Here is a 15,360-nt window from a genome sequence, read left to right on the forward strand (position 1 = left end):
GGCACGGTACCATTGGGGCGAACCTGCGCAACGCGCCTTTGAAGAAATAAAAGCCGCCTTCACTCGCTGTCACACCCTCACACGAGTAGACCCCGGACGCCGCCTCTACCTCCAGACCGACGCCAGCGCACTCGGTGTGGGCGCGGTGCTCTTCCACACGGACCCGAACGGGGTCCGCGAGGTCATCGACTACGTTAGCGCAAAGCTCGGACCGGCCGAACGCCGGTACCACAGCAACGAGCAAGAGTGCCTAGCCGTAGTCTGGGCCATGAAGAAGTACCGGCCCCACCTGGAGGGGAAGTGCTTCACACTGAGGACGGACAACAGCTGCCTCACCTGGCTGCGTACGATGCAGGGGCGGAAAGGCAAACTCATACGATGGGCGCTATTCCTCCAGTCGTTCGACTTCGACGTCGAGCACGTTCCCGGCACGGAGAACCAGCTCCCCGACTTACTGTCGCGGGAACCCGACGACCGAACAGAGCTGACGGAAGAGGACGACTGGGAGGAGATTCTACCCCCGGACACACCACACGGACACGCATCGCACGACTCGGCATGCACGCGCATCACGGCCGACGCGGACGGGGACGAAGACCCACCCAACACCGTGGCCGACGTCCAAGACCGGGTACGTCGAGCACAGGAAACGTCAATAGACGCAGCAAGACGCCGCCAGCAAGCGACCGCCGGACATGAGGCGTGGCGCGTGCAAGATAGCCTGATTCAGACTCACACACCCGGACACCAGGAAGACTGGAGGACCTACGTCCCGACGGAAGCCCGAGAAGCGGTCCTTCGGTTCTTCCACGACCACGACCTCGCTGGACACCCGGGGACCGATCAGACACAACGAGAAGTCACCCGGCACTACCACTGGCCCCGCGTCACGTACGATGTACGTACGTACGTGCGCGAATGCGAGGTCTGTCAGGCGAGGAAAGCGAGGCGGCGTGACGGCGAGGAGCAACAACGACCCAGGGAACCCACCACCGCCTTCCAAACGATAGCCTTAGACGTAATGGGTCCCTACCCCCACACGCAGCGCGGCAAACGCTTCCTCCTCGTCGTGACAGACCTCTTCACGCGGTGGACGGAGGCGTATCCATGCGGGAACGTGCGCACACCTACCATCATCAGCCTGCTGACCAGGGAGTTCCTGTCACGTTGGGGATACCCCCAGTCGGTGTTGACGGACAACGCCAGTCAGTTCCTGGGGCGACATTGGAAGGGCTGGTGCGACGAACACCAGATCGAGCACCACACGACGCCCGCCTACCACCCGAGAGCGAACCCGACAGAGCGCCGGAACCAGGAACTGAAGGCACAGCTCCGGATCCGGCTGGGGGCGGACCACACGCAGTGGGACCTGCACGTGGCTGACGCCCTCTTCTGTGTACGACGCCGCACCAACGCCGCAACCGGCCGCACACCGGCCGAAATGATACAGGGCCACAACCTGCCCTTACCGGGAGAATGGGCCACACACGGCACTCCACACCACGACGAGACGACGGAGGAACGTGACAAACGACGGGTGACTCTGCACGACGAGGCAAGACGTAGACAGGAGAGGTACGCCAACCGGATCACCCCAACCACAGATCATCCTCCACCCGCCGTGCAGGTCGGCGATCAGGTGTTCGCGCGGCTACACCCACTTTCAGCCGCACCCCGCAACTATTGCGCGGGACTGGCCCCGCGCTGGGGCGGGCCATACACGGTACGGCGACGACTAGGCAGGACGACGTACTTAGTCCGCACGGAGGGACGGAGCCTGAAGAAGGTGCACAGGGACGACATCCCGCTCACCGCCCTACCTGGGGAGAGGAACCCAGACGGAGACGCAGGACCCCCCACTCCGGACGAAAACGGACGCCGTACGCCGGAGAGCGACGTAGTCCAGGAAGAGGACGACTCGCCAGAAGCGACCCCCGCTAGGAGCCGACCCGAATGGCGCCCATACCGCACCCTGGTGTTCACGAACACCACGTCCAACAGGCCCCGCGACGAACCCGTGGACACGCCCGTGACATCACCCGCAGAGGCCGCGTCAGACGACGAGGCGAGGCCACAACCACGGCGGTGGCGGCGCCCGCCCACGTACCTCGACGATTACGCACTTAGCACGGCCACGGGGGACACCGGGGGCGACCCCGCCCACGACGTGCCAGACGAGCCGGAAGAGGTCCACGAGGACGCACCGGAGACGGCAGTGGTACCTTGGGAGGGGAGCGTGGTGTACGAGAGCCCCCCACCGCAATACTACCCACGGGGCAAGGACGAAGAGGCCGTGGAGATCGCCGAGCTGTCGCACAGCATAGGTCAATCCGATGCATGCAACGACGACGGGCCAACGCCGATCGTCACGCAACCCGGAGAGACCGACTCGGAGATCGCCGCCTCAGCATCAGCCGCCATACCCGAACGGGAACGGACCCCGTACCAGTCCATGAACTGTCAACCGCCGCCGAAGGAGGACCTCCGCGGACCGGGACATCGACTGGGGACAAGCGAACCCGCCAGCGAGCCCGCAGAACGACCCCGACGGGCCCACAGACTTCCAGTTTGCCTGGCCGACTACGACCTGGGAACAAGGCGCAGAGCCTGTCAGCCGCAAGGCCACCTCGACGAGTCGACCCCCGGATGTTCGGCGTGGGACGACCCGGGACAGGTGCTCGGGCCCTACCAACTGCGGCCACCGCGAGCACCACCCGGGTGGAGCTGTTGCCGGAGCTAGGAGGCGCCACGACGCCGCCCCCGGCGCGCCTGCCACGACGGCAACCGGGGCGGCACGCACGCTGGCCCAGTCGGCCACGATCACCAGGTCCAGTGCGCTGGCCCTACCAGCCGCTGACCACACACCGGCACCACGACGCCGCCCCCGGCACGCCTGCCACGACGGCAACCGGGGCGGCGCGCACTCTGGCCCAGTCGGCCACGATCACCAGGTCCAGTGCGCTGGCCCTACCAGCCGCTGACCACACACCGGCACCACGACGCCGCCCCCGGCACGCCTGCCACGACGGCAACCGGGGCGGCGCGCACGTTGGCCCAGTCGGCCACGATCACCAGGTCCAGTGCGCTGACCCTATCAGCCGCTGACCACACACCGGCACCACGACGCCGCCCCCGGCACGCCTGCCACGACGGCAACCGGGGCGGCACGCACGCTGGCCCAGTCGGCCACGATCACCAGGTCCAGTGCGCTGGTCCTACCAGCCGCTGACCACACACCGGCACCACGACACCGCCCCCGGCACGCCTGCCACGACGGCAACCGGGGCGGCGCGCACGCTGGCCCAGTCGGCCACGATCACCAGGTCCAGTGCGCTGACCCTATCAGCCGCTGAACCCGCCCAGGCGCCACGACGCCGCCCCCGGCACGTCTGCCACGACGGCAACCGGGGCGGCGCGCACGCTGGCCCAGTCGGCCACGATCACCAGGTCCAGTGCGCTGACCCTATCAGCTGCTGACCCCGCCCAGGCGCCACGACGCCGCCCCCGGCACGTCTGCCACGACGGCAACCGGGGCGGCGCGCACGTTGGCCCAGTCGGCCACGATCACCAGGTCCAGTGCGCTGACCCTACCAGCCGCAGACCCCGCACAGGCGCTGCGACGCCGCCCCCGGCACGCCTGCCACGACGGCAACCGGGGCGGCGCGCACGTTGGCCCAGTCGGCCACGATCACCAGGTCCAGTGCGCTGACCCTATCAGCCGCTGACCCCGCACAGGCGCCACGACGCCGCCCCCGGCACGCCTGCCACGACGGCAACCGGGGCGGCGCGCACGTTGGCCCAGTCGGCCTTGATCACCAGGTCCAGTACGCGGAGCCAACCAGCTGCTGAGCCGCGAACCACGCCGGGATGGAGCGGCCGGAGCTAGGGGTGGCCCCATGTTAGCGGGACCATAAGCGGCGCAAGGTCGGGCTTCACAGGGGGGGGGCATTTGACGTCGTCTGGCCGACGACCACCCCAGAGCCCGACCTGCACCCGCCAGTATACGCTCCCGCTAACGGTTTACACCCCTGGCCATGGCCCACCCGAGTCAGGCGACCCGAACAGCAATTAAAGACAAAGCCGCGGAAACCTGAGTAGACAAGAGAAGAACCGTACCCATTCCTTCTGAAACATTAAATGAGGATTTTAGCGACAATAAAATCTCTTCCAGACACACCCGTTTGGAGTCTAGCGTAATGAGGTCACGCCTGGCGCGAGAGAGGCCGAGCCTCCCTCGGACGCCATGCCAGTTCGGCAGTTCAGCGCAGCTCATGGACCGGGGCGGACCTACGTCCCACGGAGAGGCAACATCCTTTGTCTACATTGAAAGTAACGTCCGGTAAATATAGTCACTAATTAACCAAACCCCTTTTATTACTTAACCTCTCCGTGAGTACCCGGTCCCTTTTTTCGGTCCCGGACCTAATCCGGCCGCATCAACTTAAGGACACCCCGCACCACACTTGGTCAGCGGGGCTGCTCTTCAGCATACGGCACGGGCCGTCTCCCGCAACGTACAGAACTTTATTTAAGGTCACGCGCACGGCGCTGACCACAAACCCGCAAGGGAACTTGGACAAACTTAATTGCGGTGCGTGTTTCACCACAGTGGGCACAACACCCGCGCCGAGACATTTGCATACGGGATTGGCCGTCTCCAATCGCCCGCCCCTTAATTCAGTGTAATTTTGTATCCCGTATTTTGTACTGCTAACTTACGTTACCCGAGTAATGAGTGCCACGTAACTTGTGCGCGCCCCCTTAATCCAGTGTATTTTTGTATCCCGTGTTTTGTATTGCTAACTTACGTTACCCGAGTAACGAGTGCCACGTAACTTGTGCGCACCCCCTTAATTCAGTGTATTTTTGTATCCCGTATTTTGTATTGCTAACTTACGTTACCCGAGTAACGAGTGCCACGTAACCTGTACGCGCCCCCTTAATTCAGTGTATTTTGTGTCCCGCCTTTGTGTTACGAAATTACGTTACCTGCGTACCCAGTGAGACGTCTGAGACATAACAGCATCCGAGGCCACGTAACGCGGAACACAAACAATACGGCGCCACGGAATAACAAGTAAAACCCCCGGGGACCCCTGTAGAGTGTTGAATTGTGTACGACTCGCTCCTCTGAATAAAAGGTACGACACCGCCACCTCAACTCCACGTCTCTTATTTAAAATCATCTCACGCAACACCGTCGCCGGCCCTAGTGGGCCACGCAGGGGCACATACATCCACGACCCCAAATTCACGACTAGAAACGAGCTAGTCTGGCGCCCACCCGGACAACACAGATCAAGAACCGCCTTTTCCCACTAGGAGCCACACCGGGACTCGAGCCCGAGACCCCGGACGACGGCAAATTCATTAATTGCACAGAAAGATAGAAGTGGAATAACATACCCGTCTAAGGACGTGCAAAGTATTTGTAAGACGAAAAGACATTTTTTTCCTCTTTGAATCAGCATATGCATGACATGTCCCCATTGAATAATCATTATGTTTATTTGACAAAAGCAGTTTCTGATAAGTATGTTTGTATAAGGTTCAATTATTTTGCTAAGAATATAATTTAAACTAGTGATTCTGTTCAAAAGATGTTTACAAAGACAATTTTGTTTAAGGGTCAATGAGAATTTTTGCAGTCAAACTTCTAGTAGCTATGTATGCATTCTTCCTTTTGAGCTTCAAGTGATCTTGTTATTCCATTCAAGAATAACTGTTTTACCTATTACAAATCAGAAACATAAGTATTTTTTGTATTTATATGCAGTCTTAATAAGTATTGATTGGTTATTGCTACATAGTGTTTATGTGTGTCATCAAGTAAGGGAAACCAAGAAAAAAACTTGACAAAAATAATTAGGTTTCCTAGAAAAAATTTCTATGAACTAATTTTTGCAAATCTATAGTTGAATGGATATGAATATTAGGGAAATTGTGGGTAAATATTGCCCCCTATGAGAACAAAAAATACAAAAATATAATTTTCGATTTAAATATATCTTCACTAGCATTTTATAATCCTCACTGATCTCAAAGAAGCTTAAGGCACACATTCAAGGCTAAAATTGTGGGATGAAAAATAATTAAAACGTAGACAGTTTAAATATATAACACTTGGAATCGCTATAGTAAAAAAAAAAAGTTGCAAATGTAATCACTGCAACATTGCTGCAGGTAGGCATGTGTGCCCTCTGTTATTACTGTTACTTTACAGTACTGGCTCCTAAAGTGAAATATTCGTGCAAAGGACTAATTTAGCTCTGAAGAAACTACTGTTATGTTTACTATTGCGTGGCCACTGCAATAAATAAATAAATATATAAATAAAATGCAAAAGTTTTAGCATGTACAAGTTAATATAGGCGAGTGGGCTCGTGACAGCTAATCCATCCATACACATAGGCCTAATAATTATGACGAGAATTTAAATATCAATTAATTTGTTCATTTCGTTTACAGTAACATGTAGGTAATAAGCTAATATCTTTAACATTGTAATAGTCCGATAAATGAAATGACGAAAAAAAACCTTCTTTAAGAACAAATAATGTAAACAAGGGTACTATAATGTTATTGACACAACATACTGCCTAAATAACATCAATGCACCCTACCTGAATGCTGTTAAGTAAGCAATAAATTAATTTTATAACCCATTTCGTCATTACATATATCGGGATTTATTGCCTTATTTCTACTAAAAAATCACACTTTACAGTCTTGCAACACAACATTATATTTCATTTCATAATCTTAACAAGATAAACTTGCACATATACGCCGTTGGTAGCTAATATCGGATTAACAAAATACAGTATTCTGCATTTAAATGCATTGCAACCAGTGATGTTTTGCTCTCACAAGGGGGCGTGGTCGCTTTTTGTTTTGACTTCAACTGTTAACACAGCAGAGATTGAACACACCTACTCCCTAACTTCTTAACTCCATGGTGTCTCGTCGGTTTAGGGCGGTATGCTTAGACCATAGATAGTTAAAAACTGCTTATTGAACGTTTTGTTGTGATGGCAAGATGAGCGACAGCTGACGGTAAACCCCGCCTCACACGATGCCCATTTTCTGCTATAACCTCAGTTAAATCCATTGTTATCAAAGTGGGCATAAAAGTTTGTATAGCAGATGAGAAGAAAGAATTCTAAACTGCATACACACGATAACTAGAATGTTAACAGAAAACCCGCCAACGCAGTTGCTAACCAAAGCAAGCATATCGCGGTAGAATAAACATGTTGCTGTAAATTTAACAACATACTGAAAAAATTAAATTTATGAAAATTGCAGCTGTTTATGATAAAAATTATGTAACCTGGTGAATGATTTTTTGATTTGTTGACGACAGTCGTCGTGCCCTCATAGACTTAGAGGCCGTTTCTGCCCACCGCCGGGTACCTGAGGGGGGCTATTTCCCCCTAACCCCTCTGTGCAGTGCAATGAGTGCTCCGTGCTAGGGACGCACCCGCGTGCGCCCTAACTTCGCTTCTGGACCGCTCAAGGACGGACATCTTTGTATAATTATTTGTAAATACTTAATGTGTAATTGTGTATTCAAATAGGGTAGTTATGTGTTTTGTTTGAATCGTGTAACTTTGTACAGGGGCCGCGCCTGGCCCGCAGTGGACACGCGACCCTCCGTTCCGCTTTCCCCCCTTCCCCCCCTCCCCCCTCGCGCGGCGCTGCGGCCGCGCGGGGCGGGGAGTCGTCAGTCGCCGCTTGGCTGCCGTCAAGGGAGGTTCTGCATCGCTGCGCTCCGCGAGTCCGTAGGCCCTCTGCCACGCGCGTTGCTAGCGTCGCTACCGTCGTTTCGGTTAGCGCCCACGTTCGACATCTTCAGTCGCGGAGTAGTGCACCTTCGTGGTTGACCTGCAATTTGTGTTCGTTCCCGGCGCGGCGGGGGACATCTCCCGTAACATCGTTGTGGGTCAGGCGCGCTCAGGGAAAAGGACTAAATAAAACATCTTGTAGACTAACAGCGGACGTTTCCTGGTTCGATCTCCACTCCCATACGCCTGTCCGGTTCATCACCTACCCCTCTCCCCAGATCCCGGTCCCGGCCACAGTAGGCACGAACCCCCACCTCTCACTGAGTTAGTCGGCAAAAATAATTACAACCTAAATTCATAGTCGCACGTCGGGGATCGGGAAGGAGCCACGGCCTGGGGACGACATAGTTATCATATAATATATAGGGTTGACGCAACTCCCGCTGCCTGTTTAAGTTTTTAATTAAATATTAGCGTTGGAAAAGATCTCAGGGGTTTTAATGGGGGTTCGGCCTCGTGGCTGCAGGCAGGAGCGCGTCGTGGTTCGGAACCTACCTGGGCTGTTCAGGCCACCCAGGACGCCTTGTAAATGATTGGTAAACGAGTTACAGGACACTGCACTTTATTCAGTGTTGATACACTTCTTGGTCCCGGTACTGGCCGCGTCCGTTGTCGGACCGCTGTGACACGCGTATCTCTGAACGTAAACGACACGCGCGACCAGGATAGGTTGCAAAGTAATATCGACAAGCTGAAACGGTGAGTACACGTCCCTATGAAGGATTTGGCGCATAGTCGCGGAACTTATGTTGCTACGACTTAGGCTGACATGGAAACACGAAGAGAAATCCCTATGTTCAGGATTGTTTGCAATCTAGCCTGCGACGAAATATTAATGTCTCTAAAATTACGTAGATACGCCAGCTGGAGACGTACACGTTAAAGTCTCTTGAAATTGAAAGTTATTCAGTTAAATCACACGTTACAAATTACACATTTAAGATGGATAAAATTAAAAGGCGAAAGTTAGTCAGTAGCATTCAACGCTCGTTACAAAGAGCCTACGGTAATAACAATTAGCTGGCTGTGAAGCCGAAACTGCGTACCACTATACGCTGTCCTTAAACTGGACAAGGAATTACGTAAAATATGAGAAGACTCCCTGTCGGGATAAAAATTAATAAGTTACGAGTCGCACGAAATATCGTGCGACTGGGGTGGGGTCGGCACCGAGCTAGTTAAAAGATTTTAAAAGACACTATCGCTGATATGGAGATGAAGCGCGAAAGTTGATGGCCCGACGTTCGCGGAGCGCCCGACCCCTTCGAGCTCCCGACGGTAACTGAGTGCGAGACCGCCCTGCGGCCTCGCGCCTAACCACGTGAAACGCGGGAAAACCGACCCGGCCAGTTTTGGACTTAAAGTCAAGTTACACAATATATGCTTATAAGACAATTAGACATAATTTCCCTTACATGAATCTTCTTTTAAATTGTTATTAATTTAGTTGTTTCAATTTGACAAAATAATTATACAATTTATTAGGCGAATTGCCACACCCGACCGGGCGCTGACGTCGCTTTGGTGTTCGTCGCGGCGCACTTTCACACACTCCGCGGTCATCATGCTCGGGCGTGTTCGATGAACTTAGGACAAGTGTTGTTGTGGCATAACGACATTTGCGGACCAGAGGGAGCACCGGCGGTTCGCGTCAGGGTGGTTGCACCAGTAATCAGCCATTTAAAGACACTAGTAAGATTCCCATTACTCTCAAAATATTTAGACCCAAAATTTTAGTTTACAAATTCTAGCCATGTCATTTTAACTATGTATTCTAGTGTAAGGTAAAAAGCTTATGATCAAATTTTTATTAGTATTTTAATCAAAAATAATAATTATCACAAAACTCGACATTATAACCAGTCCTCAGCCAGCTGTCTCTTTTTGTCAGCCATACAGACCCCGATGTCCAGCCACAAGAAACAGGTTTTCTTTTGGCATATAGTAAATTTATTCTGTTGGTCCCTACAACATAAACATATATTTATTTATTCACCATATAAAACTTATTATTTATCATTTTGTTTTTAAACAAGCATTGCCGCTTTATCTTAAAAAATGTAGGGTCCCTATGTAAAACATATTTTTGATTGAATATCTTTCTGGCTAATATGAAATCTTTAAAGTCCCCTGCCATAGATTTCAAGATTTTCTAGTCTGCCCACAATATATTTTTGTGACGGGATACTCATCAATGATATCTGGGAAGCCATACACGTAACCAGAATGCTCTCTTGTGGTCTTTGGTCTGAGGAAACTCCCATCAAACCCATCGTTGTTAATGCCAATAACTTTTCCTATGAAAAATCTTCTTGAATTATGTCCACCTTCTTCAAAGGAAACAAGCAACCATTCATCAATCTTCACCTGAAAGTTAAGAACTTCGAATATTAGTAAAGAATGTACAACAAATACTATTTAACACAAATTTACTGAAAGTAGCTAATTACGGTTAAAAGCACAGGTACCTACCTCTTAATTTTTTCCTACTGGTCGTACATGAGGGAAAGTCTTACCAAATTTCCATAATTTTGGAGTTGGTTTTTCCTTCATACTGACACTTTCTGGTGTACAAGAAGGTTCATCAATGTCTGTGTTCTCATTACCATTTTCCTTTTTGATGTGACGTCTAATAAATCGATGAACGCCGGCTGCCCACACGAAAAAGTGTCCCATTACGCACATTGTTCCATTATGCTGTGTCCCATTATGCTCATTGTTTCGTTATGCTGTGTTCCATTACGCTCTGTGAAATATGTAATGTACTTGTTTATGGTACAGTGTGTGTTTATTGTGTTAACTGTGCTCTTGTACACCCTTTAGTGGCGCATGTGCAGTGATACTAAGATAAGTACAAGACGGAACCTCTGCTACTGTGCAATAGAAATTATAAACTCTCCGTCACAAAGTGTAAAATCAACATGTTATGGGCCCAGACTACGAATGTCAGCATAAGGGTGACGTCGTCCGGCCGAAGGCCACCCTAAAGCCCAACCTGCAACCGCCAGTATCCGACCCCGCTAACGGAACGCGCCTCTAGCCATGGCCCACCCGAGTCAGGCGAATGCCGCGGAACTTAGGTATTATCAACGCCCTTAATTTAATTGGCAAGACAAACCGAGTCACGTACACGGTAAATTCACTACACTTTAAAGAATACGCCACTTTGAATTAACAACACCGTGCAACACAAGTGCGACGTAGGAGTATCCAGGTCACTCACTTGTAGTTTTTTACTAAAACAGCTGTGAGTGCTCCCCTTGCGGCCTTCAGCCTGATTTCAATAGTGTAATATGTGACTTAACTCAAACCGCCCCAAATTAGCATTTATCATTCGCCACTGGAGCAGTCATCAAGCGACGAACAGTCTCCAGTGTGACTCTAATAATTCAAACTTCTTTTATACAAATTTATTAAATGTCATTTCTAAAACATATATAATCATTAAGTTTTATTGTGTGAATTTAAAGCCACTTACATTTTGTTATTATTATATTTTTTTACGAATAACGGAACTTTAGAAACTCTGGCGCGACAGGGAGCTCACCCCTCCCCTCGCGCCAGGGCCAGACGCCAGTACAGCGTGACTCACGAACCGGGACGGACGCACGTCCCACGGGGAGCCATTATCTCTTTGTCTTCATTGAACTTCCATCTGGTAACTATAGTCAAACCCCTAAACCTTTTTAACTACTCTCCGTGTGCGCCCGGTCCTTTTCCGGTGTAGGGACTAACCCAGCCACGTAAACTTAACACGCCCCGCACAACGCATTACGTGGGGCTGTGCAATATACGGTACGGGTCGACTCCCGCCACAACAGACTTTTAATTAATCGCCGAGTGCACAGGCACTGGCTACATCTGATCGTAGACTTTACTTAATTAAATAGCGAGCCACGGTCCACACAGGTGGGCCCGCGCATCGCTGTTCACCAATTACGGGATTAGCCGCCTCTAATCAAACTCTCTCCCTCAACCTCGACTGGCATGAGGACGTAACTTTAGTAACGGCGCGTCAGAGCGCCCAGTGTTTAATTACAGTATACTTTACGTAGGGAAATCGTGTGAATGTAATTGCAAGTGTAATTTACCAACGTAATTAAACGTCCACTCCGCACACTCCGTGCGCGACGTGTAAACGACAGTGCAAAGCCGTGTACATTATTTCTGAACCTCACCAATCCAGTTAGGGATCAGCGTCTTATGCTGTGTAGGGCCATTGGTACAGCAGGCATTAGGGACCCCTTACATCATCACCACCATCGCCGTTCCTAGTGGACCACACAGGGGCCTTCGGACCTCACGACCCACCTCGTGGCTAACCACCGTGTTAGCCTGGCGCCCTCCCGGACACATTTCCCCGCAAGAAAACAACTCTCCCACTAGCAACACCGCCGAGTCTCGAACACGAGAACCCGGGCGACGGCAAGGGAAATAAAAATCGGAAAATGGAAGATTGATAAAAATATATATTGACGCGAGCGGTGAGTCGGGAGATGTTTACGAAGATCTAAGAAAAACAACCGTGCTAATGGCGACGAACATAAATGTTTGTTCCTTTCCTCAATTAACAGACATAAATTTTAGAAATTGGAAGTTTCGTGTTTTGGCCTTATTGGAGGAAAAAGGACTCAAGGGAATTGTCGAAGATGAGACGTGGAAAAGTAAAGAGGGTACGGAGTTGAAAACAGCAATTGAGATGGATCGAAAAGCAAGGAATGTAATTATTAACTGTGTTACAGATCGACTTATTGATTATGTGATAGATGCGAAGACAGCATTTCAGATGTTATCGTCACTGCGGAATTTTTTCGAATGAAAAAGTGCAATTTCGAAAATTTTTGTGCGCAAGAAACTGCTGACATTAAAGTGTACCACATCGCTACAAGAACACTTCAACAGATTCGATTGTTTAGTGAGGGACTTAGAAGCAATGGGTTACAAACTGGAACAAGATGATCTCGTGTATCATTTATTGTTAACCATACCAAATCAATATGAAAATATTGTGACTGTTTTGGAAGAATTAGACACTGACCTCACACTTGCATTGGTGAAACCAAGGCTGAACTAAAGGAACATCACGTTCAAGACAACAAGGAAGATGAAGCAACATCGTTCGGAGCATCAAAGAAAAATGCATGTAGTTTGCAAGAAACACAAGAAGGAGAAACATCTTTCGGCGCATCAAGAACAATGCATCATGTCAACAGACCTATCAGAAGATGTTACGAATATGGAGACTGTCAACACTTAGTAGCTGACTGTCCCAAGAGATTAACGAGAGGTACCAATCGAGGAAGAAGGGGAAGGAGTCACTACCAAAGACAGTATATTTCCGGATTTCGAGGTCAGTCTAGTTATATGTGTGATAATGAGAGTGAGGTTATGTTTATTGCGACAACATATAATAGTGCGGTTATGAAAGATGAAGTGCACGAAGGGAGAGTTAAATTTATTTTGGATTCGGGCTGTACAGATCATCTTGTGAAACCAGATATTGAGAAATTCATTATTGATATAAGTGCAATGGCTAGCTCAGTGAAAATTAGTGTAACCAATGGTGAAGAGATGGTTTCAGATATTAAGGGTACTTTAAGAGTACATATGGAGGGACATGTGATTAGGATTGAAACTCTCATTGTTCAAGGACTTACACTGAATCTGTGGTCTGTAAATGAAATAGTTAATTCTGGAAAAAAGAGATAATATTCACTGAGAATAGAGCAGAGATAGTAGGAAGCGATAATTTGCGAATTATTTTTAACAGTTCAGGAAAACTGTATTTTAGTCAATTCAATCTTCACGTGGAGAAATGTAACCTAACCTCAATATATGACCTATGGCATAGGAGGCTTGGGCATTTGAACAGGGAAGGACTGAAGTTAATGGGTCTCCCTTTTTCAGATGGAGTATGTGATTCTTGCCGTCAGGGTAAAGCCAGTAGACAAATTTTCCTCGGAGCTCATCCATACAGTCAACTAGGATTGGTGAAATTTCTTCATACTGATATTGGTGGACCTGTAAGCACCCCAACCAGTAAAGGTGAAAAATATTATCAAACCATCATGGATGACTATTCACATTTTTGTGTGGTTTATTTGTTAAAAAACAAAGGTGAAGCTGCTGATAATTTGATTGACTTTGAAAGATACCTTGAGTCTAAGTTGGGAGCGAACTGTACCAACCGTGTGAGGTGTGATAATGGTGGTGAGTTTAAGAGTGAAAAGTTGAAAAACTTTTGTAAGACTAAGGGTATACAACTGGAGTATACGGCACCATATTCTCCCCAAAGTAATGGGAAATGCGAAAGACTGAATAGGACACTACTGGATAAGGTCAGAACCATGTTTGTCGAGACCAATCTACCAAAACAATTGTGGGGGGAAGCAATTCGGACAGCAGCCTACCAGTTAAACAGATCGCCAACTGCAGCACTTTACGAAGGTATTCCAGCAGATATATTTTGGGAAAAACTGATCTTCATAAATTAAAGGTATTTGGTGCAAAAGCATGGTGGGTGAAACTACCAAAACAGGATAAACTGGAACCTAGAGCAAGGCCAGGAAGAATGGTGGGCTACAGTCGTAGAGGTTATCGAATATGGGATCCACTTACAGATTAGGTTCTAATCTCCAGATATGTAACATTTGATGAGACCAATACCACCTACAATGTGAAAGAAATCTGTCTAGATATTGAAGACATAGTTAAAGAAAAAGCGAAAGAAGGAATACATTATAAAGATGGTGTGGATGGAGAACAGATGTCCAGGGAGAACATAGAAAATGAAGAAGTGGTGAATGATATGACATCGAAGGATGATAGCACCAATGAAAATGAAGATTTTCATGGTTTTGATAACGAAGAGGTAGATGCTAAAAAACCAAACCAAAGAGAAAAATATCAAAACCAAGACATCTAGACAACTTTGAATTGTATTACATGAATTATTGCTTGATAAGTGGAAGTGAGCCCCAGTCTTACAAAGAAGCTGTGGAAAGGAGTGATGACTGGAGAAAAGCAGTTGAGAAGGAACTGGAAGCACACGACCATTTTCAGACATGGACAACAGTTAAAAATCCACCACATGGTACAACACCAATTGAAACTAAGTGGGTATTTACTACTAAATCGGATGGAACAAAAAAGTCAAGGTTGGTGGCCAGAGGTTACCAAACAGAAACTACAAATGATGTGTATGCACCTGTGGCAAAACTGTCCACCATTAGGTTAGTTCTGTCATGTGCACTGGAAAAACAGTGGGACACAAAACAAATGGATGTTCCCACAGCTTTTCTCAATGGGACCCTTGATAAGGATATATACATACACAGACCTAAAGGAGTGAAAGGAGAACCAGTACTGAAGCTTCAACGACCATAATATGGTCTCAGAGAATCACCTAGGTGCTGGAATCAAAGATTCAATGAGTTTGCTGAATACATCGGTCTAAGAATATCAAAGTATGATGTATGCCTGTATGTGGGTGAAGGTGTTTGGCTTGTGATAT

This window comes from Bacillus rossius, chromosome 2 (genome assembly GCF_032445375.1).
Source record: "Bacillus rossius redtenbacheri isolate Brsri chromosome 2, Brsri_v3, whole genome shotgun sequence".
Lineage (NCBI taxonomy): Eukaryota > Metazoa > Arthropoda > Insecta > Phasmatodea > Bacillidae > Bacillus > Bacillus rossius.